Below are 15,923 nucleotides of genomic sequence, written 5' to 3' on the forward strand. Positions count from 1 at the left end.
TTTCCTAATCCTGTGGGAAAGGCTGCTGATGTCTTCATCTTGTACAAGAATAAAAAGCTGCGTTCAGGCCAAGAAGTGGTTCTTAAGTGCTAAAGGTATTAATTTTTAGAAGGGGTTTCACAAGTGATGACAATTTCTCACTTTGAGAAATTATAATTGAGAAGACAGGTTAATGGGCTGAAAGAAAAACTAAGTTATGAGGAGAGCATGATTTCTCCTAACTAAGCCTAACCTGAAGGTATCAATTTCCCTTTTTAAAAATGTTGGAATTATTGGACAGAAGAAATACAATGTGGTTTGTCTGATGTACTAAGACCTGTGTAGGGCCGGGTGCTGGTGGCTCACGCCTGTAGTCCTAGCTACTCAGGAGGCTGAGATCTGAGGATCGCGGTTCAAAGCCAGCCCGGGCAGGAGAGACCGTGAGACTCCTATCTCCAATAAACCACCAGAAAACCGGAAGTGGCGCTGTAGCTCAAGTGGTAGAGTACTCGCCTTGAGCTGAAGAGCTGAGGGACAGCTCCCAAGCCCAGAGTTCAAGCCCCACGACCGACCCAAAACAAAACAAAACGACCTGTGTAGGGCTGGGATAGTGGCTCAGTGGTAGAGCGCTTGCCTTGCATGCCTGAGGCCCTGGGTTCAATTCCTCGGCACTACATAAGCAAAAAGAAAAAAGCCGGAAGTGGCGCTGTGGCTCAAGTGGTAGAGCACTAGCTTTGAGCTGAAGAGCTGAGGGACAGTGCCCAGGCCCAGAGTTCAGGCCCCACAACCGGACCCGAAAACAAAATAAAACAAACAAACAAAAAAAAAACAAAGACCTGTGTAATTCTTTTTTTTTTTTCAGTCATGGGGCTTGAACTCTGGGCCTGGGTGCTGTTCCTTAGCTCTTCAGCTCAAGCTAACACTCCACCAATTGAGCCACACTGCCACTTCCAGTTTTCTGGTGGTTTATTGGAGATAAGAGTCTCACATACTTTCTTGCCTGGGCTGGCTTTGATCTGTGATCCTCATATCTCAGCCTCCTGAGTAGTTAGGATTACAGGCGTGAGCCCTGGCACCCCGCTCTGTGTAATTCTGAGAATACCATTCTAGAACATTACAGACAGATGAGCCTGTTAAGGAACTGTTGCCAAGGAAGTGGAAGTGTGGCTCAAGTGGTAGAACAGTAGCTAAGGGGCAGCTCCAAAAGGCCTGAGTTCATGTCCCAGCAAACACACACACACACACACACACACACACACACACACATGCACACACAGAGTGGGCATTTGTTTGGGCACTGATAGCCAAAATACTTCGTTGCCGGCACCAGTGCTCATGCCTGTAATCCTAGCTACTCAGGAGGCTGAGATCTGAGGATCATAGATCAAAAACTGCCCAGGCAGGAAAGTTTGTGAGACTCTTCAATAAACAACCAGAAAACCAGAAGTGGCACTGTGGCTCAAGCTTTGAGCTAAAGAGCTAAGGGACAGCGCCCAGGCCCAGAGTTCAAGCCCCAGGACTGACCAAAAAACAAAACAAAACAAAAAAAACCATGCCAACTTAGTTAACATAATATGAGAAAACAGTTCAGGATTACATTGTTTATTTTTCATGCAGGATCTCATGTATTTGCTCTGGGCTGGCCACAGACCACTTTTTCTGCCTCCCTGTGACTGGGCTTACAGATCTATCCCATCACACCCAGCTTACTGATTGAAATGAAATCTCACTGGCTTTTTGCCTGGCTGGTCTTGAACTATGATCTTCCTAATTTCTACAGGCATGAACCATTTCACTCAGTACAGATCTGGTGTTTTCATAGGTGAAACTTTTGCCTGTGTTGTATATTATATAGGGTTTTGTTTTTTTTTTTTTTTTGGTCAGTTGTAGGGCTTGAACTCTGGGCGGGGGTGCTATTCCTGAGCTCTTCAGCTCAAGGTGAACACTACAACTTGAGTCACAGTGCCACTTCCGGTTCTCTCATAGTTAATTGGAGATAAGAGTCTTAGCAGACTTTGCTGCCCAGGCTGGCTTTGAACTGCAATTCTTAGATCTCAGCCTCCTAAGTAGCTGGGATTAGAGGCGTGAGCACTGGCATCTGGCTTTATATAGGTTTTTTCTGTGTGTGTGTGTGTGTGTGTGTGTTTGTACAATGATTTTTTTCACAGCAAGTATCACTTTTCCTGTATATTATTATTATTATTATTATTATGTCGTGGGGCTTGAACTCTGGGCCTGGGTGCTATCCCTCAGCTCTTCAGCTCAAGGCTAGCACATTACCACTTGAGCCATAGTGTCACTTCCTATATTATTACATAGTTTGTAAATAACAATTTTAAGAGCAGTATACTATCCTATTCTGAGTCTGCTTTTTCCCCAGTGAAAATTCTATTTTGCAAAGGATTATTCTGGGCTCTTTATAGGATAGAATTGTCCTTTTTGCTTCTTGTAGTCATGTCTGTATCTGAACTTTAAATGGCTGTCTTTTAACCACTTACCATCTTTGTAATTAAAATATAAGCTCAAAAGAAAATACAAGCTGCTCTCTTAAGAGAATAATCAGCAACATTATTCTGTCATACACACTTGCAAAGTCAGAAGATCTTTTTGGCTGGTGTGATGTCAGCGTTACTAGTACTCAGGCCCAGCAAAAAAAAAGATGTATTGATACTTAGCAAAGCTTATGAGGATAATTCTAGTTATGTTATTTTAAAGCTTTGTAACTATGTTTTTAAATAGTCTTATACAATGTATGTGTTGTCTTTTTTTTTTGTCCCTCATGGGGCTTGAACTCTGAGCCTGGGCACTGCCCCTCAGCTCTTTAGCTCAATACTAACACTCTGCCTCTTGAGCCACAGTGCCACTTCCAGTTTTCTGGTTGTTTATTGGAGCTAAGTCTCACAGATTTTCCGGTGAGACTTACATGGCTTTGAATGGTGATCCTTAGATCTCAGCCTCCTAAGTAGCTAGGATTGTAAGCCTGAGCTACTGACACCCAGTTCAGGTCATAGTTTTAAAGAAAGCCTTTGTTGCTGGGCACCAGTGACTCCCATCTTTAATCCTAGCTAGTTAAGAGTCTGAGATCCAAGTTCAAAGCCACCCAGTCCCAGCAAGAAAGTTTGTGAGACTTTTATTTCCAATTAACTATCAGAAAACTGGAAGTGGTGCTGTGACTCAAGTGGTAGAGTGTTCACCTTGAACTGAAGAATTCTTGGACAGTACCTAGGCCCAGAGTTCAAGGCCCATGACTGATTTAAAAAAAAAAAAAGTCTTTGTCTTTGTTACTCTAGCTAGCCTCTGACGTGTCTTTTAGGAAGAAAATAGGGATTATAGTTTTACTTCAATCACTGACTGGAAAAAGTATTCCAAAACTGGAGATGTGGTAGTATGCCAGCCATGAGAGAGTGTGAAGGACTTGAGTTCAAGCTCCAGTACTAGTACAAAACAACAACAACAAAAAAACCTCCCTCTTTCTCTTCCTTTCTTTCTTTCTTTTCTTTCTTTCTTTTCTTTTCTTTCTTTCTTTTCTTTCTTTCTTTTCTTTTCTTTCTTTCTTTTCTTTTCTTTCTTTCTTTCTTTTCTTTCTTTCTTTCTTTTCTTTCTTTCTTTCTTTTCTTCCTTCCTTCCTTCCTTCCTTCCTTCCTTCCTTCCTTCCTTCCTTCCTTCCTTCCTTCCTTCCTTCCTTCCTTCCTTCCTTCCTTCCTTCCTTTTTTGTGGGTCATGGAGCTTGAACTCTGGGCCTGGGCTCTGTCCCTCAGCTCAAGGCTAGCACTCTACCACTTGAGCCACAGTGCCACTTCCGGTTTTCTGGTGGTTTATTGGAGATAAGATTCTCAAGGACTTTCCTGCCCGGGCTGGCTTTGAACCTCGTCTCAGATCTCTGCCTCCTGAGTAGCTATGATTACAGGTGTGAGCCACTGGCACCCAGCTTTTATTTATTTATTTATTTTTGCCAGTCCTGGGGCTTGAACTCAAGGCTTGGTCACTGTCTCTGAGCTTCTTTTGCTCAAGGCTAGCACTCTACCACTTGAGCCACAGCACCACTTCTGGCTTTTTCTGTTTATGTGGTATTGAGGAATCAATCCCAGGGCTTCATGCATGCTAGGCAAGCACTCTACCACTAAGCCACATTCCCAATATACTTCCCTTTTCAAGACCTTAATTTCCACATTTGTCAAAAAAAGATTGAACAGAATGATTAATAAAGGTTTTTGGTTTTTTTTGGTCCAGTCGTGGGGCCTGAACTCTGGGCCTGGGGGCTGTCCCTCAGCTCTTCAGCTCAAGGCTAGCGCTCTACCATTTGAGCCACAGCGCCACTTTCGGCTTTTTTTTTTTTTCTGCTTATGTGGTGCTGAGGAATTGAACCCAGGGCCTCATGTATGCCAGGCAAGCACTCTACCACTGAGCCACCTTCCCAGCCCCGAAAGTATTTATGTGCAGTTTTTTTTTTTTTGTGCAGTTTGTTTTTGATTTTGGCAATTTGTTTAAGCCCCATTGGCCAACTTTCATATTTATATTTCTTCTGTTCCTTCTACCACATATTTACCACATAGTTCTTCTATCACTTCTACAGAAGTGAAGGCGTGGTTCAAGTGCTATAGCACAAGCTTTGAGCAAAATAGCTGAGGGAGAGCATGAGGCCCTGAGTTCAAACCCCAGTATTCGTGCGTGCGCACCTGCGCGCGCACACACACACACAGAATTGTATAGTCGGCTGGTCAGTTGCTGCAAGAGGTGCCTCTCTTGTTCTTGTTTTTCCTCATGAGACCAGCGTGTTCTCTTGTTGAGGACTTTCCAAGGGTTGTTCTGGAAACGGAAATCTAGCCCAGATCCCTCCAGGGCACTAATCCCTGAATGATATCCTGGGACACACACATACTCACACACACATAGTTTCACTTGACCTTGGAACTGCTTAAAGACTGCACAGAATGTTCAATTCTTGCAGACCTAACACAGGTTCCCCTCCCCCATCCAGGATGTGATTTTTCTTTTTTTTCTTAGAAACAATCTCAATTGTTGGAGGCAGTTTAAGGATGTCACAGTAGAACAGATACCGTTTTCTGGTTCTTTCCCTGGCAATTCAGTTTTTACAGTGTTGGTGGCCAAGGAAAATCTGTTTTTGTTGTTTTTAGGTAATACTGAGGCTTGAACTCAGGGCTTTGAAGCTTGCTAGGCATGCACTCTACCATGTAAGCTATGGTCCCCACCCTGGATTGCTTTTGCATACTTGGCAGTGAATCCTAGGTTGGGAGAGCTGTTCTGGCTTTGTGGCCTTGAACATGGCATTTGAATTCTCTGGGCCTCAATCTCATGGTAGAAGTTACATCAGTTTCTAGGAAGGACTCTTCCTTCATCTGGGTGCAGGAGTTTTCCCCAGCTTTAAAGTGACCTTAAAGCACTTAGGGCAGCAGTGGTAATTATTCACCCCTGCTGGCTGCTGTGGCTTTAATGTGACCATTCTTGAATCCCTATTAATTGTCAGTGGGTATGTGTCACCAGCTGTTGCCAGAAGCCCCTGCTGTTTACCCCCCAGCTAACAACCTGACAGGACAGGGGTAACAGCTGCTAGTTAATAGCCAGCTAAAAGGGACAGGGAGATATCTTTGTACTAAAGGAGGCTCCTGGGAGTTTGTGCTAGCCAGAGAAGCTGGGGATGGATTTGTGTTGAGCCTGTAGAAATCTCATTCCCACTTGGTTGATGTTGGCACCATAGGCTCACTGAGTTGGAAATGACCTGTTTGGGGCTTTTTTTTTTTTTTTTTTTTAATTTGCACATTGTCCTTTTTCTTTGGCTTGTAGTTTGTACAGCAGCAATAGAACAGGACTGCTAGAAGCCAGACAGCAAGTGGCTAGTCAGGAAGGGGCCATGGGTCACCTGTTACATGCATCTCTTTCCCTGAAATGTTAGCTGCACCGGTGTTTCTTTGAGAGTGTCTATTTTCCTGTTGTCCTCTCACAGACTGCATGAAGTGAGCAGGAATGGAAAACCTTACATTTTTGGGCTGGGACTTTATTCTGAAACAGAGGCCCTCAGTGTGGTTTATGCACCAACAACATGAGCATCACCCTGAGCAAGGAATGGGACTTCCCCACTCCTACCCTGGACCTAAGAAGTCTGGACTTTAAGGGTCAGCAATGTTTTTTGTTTGTTTTTGCTTAGTTTAGTTTTTTTTTTTTTAAATGCTGGTTCTGAGGCTTGAACTCAGACTTTTGTGCTCAAGACTAATGTTCTACCATTTGAGCCACAACTCCACTTCCAAGTTCTGGCTTTTAGGTGGTTCGTTGATGCTTACTTGAAGATAAGAGTCTCAGACTTTCCTTCTGGGGCTGACTTTTAAACTGTGATCCCTAGATCTCAGCCTCCTGAGTAGCTAGGATTACAGGCACAAGCCACAGTTGCTGGCTCAGCAGTGTGTTTTAACAAGCCTCCAGGGGCTTGCATACCCCAGTGTGAGGACCATAGTGCCATGAGAGGCCTGGGAGCCAGATGTTGCTCCCTCCTTGTGACCCTCAGCCCACAGGCTAATCAGGAAGCTCTCTAGGGAGCACTTTCCTTCTTGTCTGATCTACCTTGGGAGTCAGTCACTTTTGTGAGGTGTTTCTGTTGCTGAGTTTGTGGGAGAGGTACTTTTCTCCTCAGCTGGGACTCCTTGCCTAGGATAAAAGATGGAAACAAGAAGTTTTTCCATATATCCTTCTAGCAAGTCTCAGGACAAATGATGAAACAGGTTCAGAGTTCCTTACCCAAAATCATGTCACCAGAAGTGGCACAGTCAGAATTTGAACCCAGCTCTATCTGCCACCAACTTCCCTTCCTACCACAGTAGCTTGCATCCAGGGAGCTGAACCAGCTGTAGGGGACAAGCAATCCCAGGAGCTATTGGAGAGTGGGGTCCGGTTCTTTTTGATTGGTCAGTGTGGGGCTTGAACTCAGTGCTGTCCTTGAACTCTTGTTGTTCAAGGCTAGGGCTCTACCACTTGGAGCCTCAGATCCACTTCCAGTTTTCTGGTAGTTCATTAGAGATAAGAGTCTCACATACTTTCCTGCCCAGGCCAGCTTTGAACTGCAATCTTCAGATCTCAGCCTACTGAGTATCTAGGATAACTGGTGTGAGCCACTAGTGCCCCAACTCTCTTTGCATTCTTGACCTTGTGAGGGAACCTCCTGCTAAGCTTTGTAGAGGCTTCCAGTCAGGTCCTCTCCTGGCTTTCACCTGCCATCAGCCCCAGCAGGTGTCTCAGAGAGTGCCGGATGCTTAGGCTCCTGTCAGGGATGAGGCAGCTGCCAGGTAGCCAGAATGCCAAGTGGTCTACAGCCAGGAGCTGTCCCAGCCCCCTCATTCTTTTATTTGAATGCTCTTCACAGCAGGCCCCCTCCTCCCTCTTGGAGCTTGCCTTACATCTTCTCGTTCTTATGGTCACCCAGTTCAGTAAATGGACATGGAGTTTTATAAATAGCACAATGGTAGGCCAGGAGCTGTCTGTCCTGTGCAACAGGACAGAACATGCATTCCCACTTCTTGAACCATTTCCTGGGTTCATGTCCTGGGATTGACTTCTAGTGCAGAGAGATTGAAATTGTTCTCCACTCCTGTGTCTGTGCTCCTTTGTTTAGTCTTGCTTCTTTCTGTGTTTCACCCTGCAGTGTCTTGTGTTTCTGCCTTCGTGTGAGGGTGCTTCTAAGTCTGTTCCTGGGACATTTCCTGTTCTTGGAACAGCTGCACCAGCCTGGGGTACCCTCCTGCTACTTGATCTCCTAGCGAGGTATCCAGTGGCTGTGGGCAATTTTCAGATGACCTTGTTCCTCTGACGTCATTGGGTAGCTATTTTTAGCTTTGCTGTTTATGCTGCAGAAGTTGGGCAGGGGTGGGGGAGAAGGAGGAGTAAAGGAAGGACCCATCTTAGCTTTCTGTTGTTGCAGGGTTGTACCAAAGTTAGAAGCATTAGTTCTTCCGCATTTACAGAGCACCTACGGAATGTCAGGATGACATAGTTTAATATTCTTCACTAGTAAATGTGTTTTTCAGGGGGCATCGCTTTGTGGTATAGAATAGAAATTAAGCATGAGGGCTCCAGAGCCCAACAATTGGGGTAAAATTCTGTACTATTTACCTCTGACACCTCAGATAATTTTTCCTCTAGGTGCTTAGGATACAGAGTTGAATGAGACATAGCCATGGCATCTGGATTTATAGTCTCTGATTTTGGGGGAGCACACAACCCGCACATCAGAAAGAACACCTGCCATGTGTACCACTTTATCCTTACTCATGGGAGATGTTTAGAAATTTAAAAAAATACCAACAGTTCATGTCTACTTCCAGATGCTCTGATTTCATTGGTCTGAGTTCAGGAGGGGCTAGGATTTCATGTGTTATGAAAGGGTTTCATAACTCTGAGGGTTCTAGTATTCATATGGGCTGAGAAGCAGGGCCCAAGCTGTAGGGCTGTGTGGTCCTTAAAGGTTCCCCCCGCCCCCCAACCCTGTGGCAGTATGACAAGAGACTAGCTGCTCAAAGTGGGTCCTCTCTGAGGGCTTTTGTGATACTTTCCAGTGGGTGGGCTTCTGACTTGGAGAAATGCCTGTCATAAAGATAGATTCTAACTAGGTGTGGCTCATACCTGTAATCCTAGCTGCTCAGAAGGCTGAGAACTGAGGATCGCAGTTTAAAGCAGTCCATATGGGAAAGTTCATGAGACATTTATCTCCAATTAACCAAAAAAGGCTGGAAGTAGAGCTGTGGCTCAAGTGGTAGAATGGTAGCCTTGAGCAAAAAAAGGTCAGAGGCAGCCGGGTACTCCTGGCTCATGCCTATAATCCTAGCTAAGATCTGATGATTCTGGTTCAGAGCCATCCATGAGACTCTTATCTCAAAAAGCTAGAAGTGGAGATGTGGCTCAGCGGTAGAACACTATCCACTATCCTTCGGCACAAAAGCTTAGGCACAGTGCCCAAACCCTGATTTCAAGCCCTAGGACCAGCACACACACACACACACACACACACACACACACACACACACAGACACACAATGCCCAAACCCTGATTTCAAGCCCTAGGACCAGCACACACACACACACACACACACACACACACACAATGCCCAAACCCTGATTTCAAGCCCTAGGACCAGCACACACACACACACACACACACACACACACACACACACACACACACACAATGCCCAAACCCTGATTTCAAGTCCTAGGACCAGCGCGCGCACACACATACACACACACAATGCCCAAACCCTGATTTCAAGCCCTAAGACGAGTACACACACACACACACACATACACACACACACACACACACACACAAAATGCCCAAACCCTGATTTCAAGCCCTAGGACTAGCACACACACACACACACACACACACAAAATGTCCAAACCCTGATTTCAAGCCCTAGGACCAGCACACACACACACACACACACACACACACACACATACACCCACACAATATGCGCAAACTCTGATTTCAAGCCCTAGGATCAGCACACACACACACACACACACACACACACAATGCCCAAACCCTGATTTCAAGTTCTAGGACCAGCACACACACACACACACACACAATGCCCAAACCCTGATTTCAAGCCCTAGGACCAGCACACACACACACACACACACACACACATGCCCAAACCCTGATTTCAAGCCCTAGGACCAGCACACACACACACACACACACACACACACACACACACCACACACAATGCCCAAACCCTGATTTCAAGTTCTAGGACCAGCACACACACACACACACACACACACACACACAGCTGAGGGACAGCACTTTGGCCCAGAATTCAAGCCCTGGGACTAGCATACACAAAGAGGGAGTCCTAAGGCCCTGTTCTAAGCAGCTCTGATTTTAAAACTTCTGGAGAATTAAGCACTGAGAATCCCAAGGGAGCTGAAATATGACCCTCTGAGATATGAACTGTGCATCTGGCCATCAGTCTCAAAGACTGCTTCCAAGGTAATTTACATTTCATCACTCTTCCCATTTTCTGTCTTGGTCTGTGTCCATGTTCGTAATGTTTTGATTTATGGGTTTTTGTTTTTGCCAGTCCTGGGGCTTGAACTCAGGGCCTGAGAACTCTCCCCTAGCCTCTCTGTGCTCAAGGCTAGCACTCTACCACTTGAGCCGCAATGCCACTTTTCTGTGTATGTGGTACTGAGGAATTGAACCCAGGGCTTCATGCATGGGAGGCAAGCATTCTACCAATAAGCCACATTCCCAGCCCAGAGTTATAACATGTTTTAAGCATGTTATAAAGGGTCATTTTTAAATTGGAAAAAATCTAGAGGAATAAAAGAGTGAAAATAATCTCCATTCCCGTATCTGTTAAAATATATCTATAGCTCTCCAGCCATCCCTATGAATATCTTGAATGACAAGGTGGTTCTACTATATGGATGATTTTCTTGTATGTGTGCTGGTCCTGAGGTTTGAACTCAGGGTCTGGGTGCTGTCTCTGAATTTTTTTTGCTCAAAGCTAGCTAGCACTCTACTACTTGAGTCACAGCTCCACTTCTGGCTTTTTGGTGGTTAATTTGAGATAAGAGTCTCATAGACTTCCTTCCCTGGGCTGTCTTTGAACCACAATCCTTAAATCTCAGTCTCCTGAGTAGCCAGGATTACAGGTGTGAGGCTCTGGCAACCAACGTTGAGGCATTTTTATTAGCTTGCATTAATTATACACAGGAAGATTCCATTGAATAAGTGGTGATTCTGAATGACCAGTTAGTTCTTGGTGCAGAGTAGCACCAAGAGTAAATAATCTTGGCCTAAAAGCTTGCTAGTCTGGTACAGGACAGTTGTTATGGGACTTCTGGAGAAACTGGCATCTCAGCTACTATAAGGATGCGCACAGATTTCTGCTTACCAGCATCGTGGCAAGAACAGGATCTTCTGTAGAGACCAAGCCTTACATAGGGTTTTTCCAGAGGCCTGGGAGGTACTGCCAGGAGCTAGTGCCAAGGCTCTGAGCTCAGAAGCCCAAGGTGGGAGAGGGCAAGGGATCTCAGACTAACAACTTTCCTGAGAGGCTTTCAAACTAGGAGCAGAATGGAGAGTTGGCTGCTCTCTTCCTGAGGCAAAAAGGTTGTTGCTCAACTCCTTGGATTTTCCATCACGGCAGAGCAGGGAAAGAGTCAGGCTGGGAGTGTCTCCTCTGAGCAGGTCCTTTTAAAGCCTCTTGGCTAGACTGGTTTCCTCCTAAAAGCCAAACAAGCAGTGCCCAGTGGACTTAACCCCTCTGCTCCCAACACATTTACCCAGAGATAGAAGGGCCTCAGAGCCCAGGCTCCTGGAAGGCAGTACTACTCAGGGCAAAAGGCCTAAGGAGCCGTGAACTCTGGCTGGAGAAACCTTCCCCCAGCCTTGTTAAATCCAACAGGCATAATTGCATCCTGCTGACCTTAATTCCCCTGGCTGGGTTTAATTGGTGCTGGCATTGCCCCACTTCTGGTCCTGTCCCTGTGGAGACAAAGAGGGTGCCTGCACAGCTGGCGTGGGGTGGTCAGGGGCGCTGGCAGCCCCGAGATTTCCCTGTGCCCCACCCCTGTGCCTCCAAGGGAGATTTGAGAAGAAGCTTGGGGACTCCCTGGGAACAGCTGGCTGGATCAGGCAATCCCAAGGATCAGAACCAGGCCAGCCTCGTGTCCCAGCAGAAGGCACTGTGACAGAATGGACAGGAATAGCTGGGGCCTCTAACCAAGGTTTCCACCACATTTGGAGCCCCTTGGATCCACAGCACTAGGCTAAGCACTGCCCCTAGCCACCCTGTCAGTTAGTGGAAGGTAATAGGGTAGAGTGATTATAAGCTAAGCCTTGGGTGAGTTAGATGGTTCCAATCCCAACTTTGTGATTTGGCCCTGTGACTCAGTTTTCCTGCCACATCTGTGAAATGGGATGAAATTGCTGACATTCCTGAACTACCCTAAATGCTTTGTTTTACAAAGCTTCCCCAAACAGGAAGCCAATGAAGGCACTTGGAAACCACAGTTTGGTGGTTGCAGAACTTCACGGCCCACTGAACAGGACAGTCAAAACACACATCAAGTTATTGACCTCAGCGCCTGGCCTATTTAGCAGAGTTCAGTAAGTCTTAGTTGTTTCTATTTGAGAATCATAACAGTAACACAATTAGCAAGTAAAGCCCCATAAATTGTCCTAGTCTAACTTCTGGTCTCATTGAGAAGTCTCTCTGGATTTGAATCTCTGTAAAGCCACTTACTAAGCTTTGTGACTTTGGGGACAAGCCACTTACCCTCTCTAAGCATCAGTCTTTGTGAAGTTGTGATTCAAGTGGCAGAGCACCAATCTTGAGCAAAAAAGCCAAGCAAGCTAAGGGTCTCACACCTGTAATCTTAGCTACTCAGGAGGCTGTGAACTGAGGGTCAAGGTTCAAAGCCAGCCTGGGCAGGAAAGTCCGTGAAATTCTTTTTTTTTCTGGGTCCAGTCGTGGGCCCTGAACTCGGCCTGGGCGCTGTCCCTCAGCTCTTCAACTCAAGGCTAGCGCTCTACCACTTGAGCCACAGCGCCACTTCTGGCTTTTTTCTTTTTTTTTATGTGGTGCTGAGGAATCGAACCCAGGGCCTCATGCATGCAAGGCAAGCGCTCTACCACTGAGTCACCATCCCAGCCCCAGTCTGTGAAATTCTCATATCCAATTAATCATCACAAAGCCAAAAGTAGAGCTGTGGTTCCAGCAAAAAGTTGTCCCTTGAGTAAAAAAGGGAGAATGTCTAAGCCCTGAATTCAAGCCCCAGGACTGGGGCACACACACACACACACACACACACACACACACACACACACACACACACAAGTCAAGCAAGTAGGAGAGGCCCTGAACTCAAGCCTAGCATGGTCTCTTATGAAGGTCTAGGAAGCTGGGTAAAGCTCTTGGCATAGTTGGGCCTGGCCTGTAGTGGACGGCACTCAGTGTCTAACTGCTGATAACCACAGTGACAGTTACATATGTCAGTAGGGGTAAAGTAATGCTCTAAACTCCAGGCTGGAGCCTCGTAGCCATTCAGACATTACTCATCAAATACTGATTGACAGTCATGTTCAGTCAGTGCTGGGGATACAAGTATCATGTGCCCAGACTGTCAACCCATAGTGGGATCAGCCTGGGGCATTGAAGGGGGTGGGCATGGCCAACATTTCCAGAAAGTTCCAATCATAGGCAAGGACAGGAACCATTTTGCCCTTCAGAATGCTGATATCCATAGGGTTGGGTTGCGGGGGTGGTAGCCAGCAGGGAGAAGGGAACAAGGTACGTCCTGGGAAATTTTAGTGAGGAAAGAATACTTTGAAAAAGTACATTTGGGACCATAATATATATATATATATATATATATATATATATATATACACACACACATATATGTGTATATATATACACACACACACGTACGTATGTGTGTGTATGTCTGTGTGTGTGGTGTGTTTCAGTGCTGGGAATAAACCACAGGCCTCATGCTTGGGCTGAGCAAGTGCTCTACCACTGAGCTCCACCTCCAGCCCTCCCTTCTTTGCTGACTTTAGGTAAGCTACCCATTCCTTTAACTCCAGAAAATGGGGTAAGCATAGCTCACAGAGATTACCCAGATGTTGTATGGACAAGACGGATAAAGCCAAAGGTGGGTGCTCAGTGAATAGGAGCTCCTACCATTAGATCAGGCTCCAGCTCAGGTACTCCTAAGCCAGCTGATTTTGGGTAAGTTATTCAACCTTGCCTCACTTTCCCTCGCTAGAAATACTTGCCTCAAAGGGCTATGAGTGAATGATCTACAAAGAGACAGGCCATTGCACACTGCAAGTGTTACACAGGCATCTGGAAGAGGCAGGTAGTCAACTAGACTTTGAAAAAGAAATGGAAGAGAGGAGGGCCAGGCTTGGAGGAAGGCCAGACTACCCACCCAGTCCAGACTGGAACAGGAGCTCCGACTCTGGTTTTACTAGTTTGTATCAAGAACCTTGCTTCTGAGCTAGGTGCTGGTGGCTTATGTCTGTGACTACCACCTACTCAGAAGGCTGAGATCTGAGGATCACAGTTCAAAGCCAGCCAGAGCAGGAAAAGCTGTGAATTTTTTTTTTTTTTTCTGTCGGTCGTGGGGCCTGAACTCTGGGTCTGGGCACCATCCCTGAGCTCTTCAGCTCAAGGTTAGCGCTCTACCACTTGAGACACAGTGCCACTTCCGGCTTTTTCTGCTTATGTAGTGCTGAGGAATCGAACCCAGGGCCTCATGCATGCAAGGCAAGCACTCTTACCACTGGGCCACCTTCCCAGCCCCAAGCTGTGAAATTTTTATCTCCAATAAACTACTCAGAAAATACCAGGAGTGACACTGTGGCTCAAATGGTAGAGCACTAGCCTTGAGCAAAAGAAGCTCAGGGACAGTGCCCAGGCCCTGAGTTCAAGCCCCAGGATTGGCACGCGAGCGCGCACACACACACACAGAACCTTGCTTCTGAAAATTAAATCAGGCTCAGGTTTGGTGGATGGGGTTTGAAATGGAAGGGAGGACTGGTAAACAGAGTGATAAGGATGAAAACAGAACAATAAAGCCTGTTGCGTTTTAAGAAGGAGGAATAGGCCGGGAGAGAGTGATGAGGGTGTGAGGTTGATCAGGCTACGTTGTTTGCATGTGTGGAAATATCACAGTAAACCTCCCCCCCTTACAATGGACATACTCTAATAGAAAAAAAAAGCTTGCTTTTTTTGGGGAAAAAAAAGAAGCTACTCCTCTTGGAATACAACGCATTCACATAATTCCTAGTTCAAGTGAAAAAGTAAAAAGTGTTGAGCATGGTGGGGGCCACATCTATAATCCCAGCTACTTGGGGAGTCAGAAGGACCACAATTTCAAGGCCAGCCCAGGCAAAGACAAATACAAAACAAAAGGGCTGAGGGTACGAGCACCTAGGTCCTAGATTCAATCGCCAGTACCCTCCCCTCCATAAGGACATCTCCCTCCCACTTCGGGCCCCAATTTCTTGCTTGTCCTGCTAAAGAAAATTCATTTCTTTTCTCCCAGTACCGGGGTTTGAACTCAGGACTTTATGCTTGCTTACTTGGTGTAGCACTCGGCGAACTTGCTTGGCCCTCTCTCATTTGAGCCATGCTTTCGGCTTTGCTTTTTGCAGCCTTGTTTTTTGTTATTTTTGCAAAGTAACCCCAGCTGGCTATTTTAGAGATGGAGTCTCAAGACTTTTCGCCCAGGCTGGCCTCAAACCTTCCTGATTTCAGCTTCCTATGTATCGAGAATTACAGATGTGAGCCCCTGACACTCAGATCCAATTCTTATGTGTATAAACACCTTCCATATTATCCTCTTCCTCTTTTGCATACCAGGTAACATTCTCCACATGCTGTTTGCTTGCTTTGCTTTTCTCCCTTCCACCTGGGAGGCTGTTTCACACTTCATCAAGCTTCTACATTCTCCTTGGTCCTCCCTTTCTTCCTTCTCCATGTCAGGGAAGTAGTTGTTTCCCTCAGTTGATGTAGAGAATAGTGATAGGATTGGTTGGCCGCAGTCAGGGCCTGAACCCAGATGAGCACTGCTCTTTTGGATGCACTCAGCCCTGGACTGCTTGCAGGAAAAGCTGACTGATGGAAGGCCCCAAGGAGCAGATTTCTCCCTACCCCATCTCTGCTGAGCAACTGACTCTTTGAACAGATTCCACTAGCCCCTGCTTCCAGGAAGACCATCAGCTCTGCCCAAGGGAGGAGCTGTGGGCATCTGCAGGCACTTAGGCAGCCTCTGTAACCCAGGAGCCTGAGAAATAGAGATTTTTTTTTCCAAAGAAAGTATTTTCAGGACTGAGGCAATTTCTTACCCAAAGGTGGTCCAAGTAGGTTCAGATACCAGAAGCACAGAGCTGGGCACTGGGGTGAAGGTGGTTA

The sequence above is a fragment of the Dipodomys spectabilis genome, unplaced genomic scaffold (genome assembly GCF_019054845.1).
Source record: "Dipodomys spectabilis isolate Male_0828 unplaced genomic scaffold, ASM1905484v1 ptg000175l, whole genome shotgun sequence".
Lineage (NCBI taxonomy): Eukaryota > Metazoa > Chordata > Mammalia > Rodentia > Heteromyidae > Dipodomys > Dipodomys spectabilis.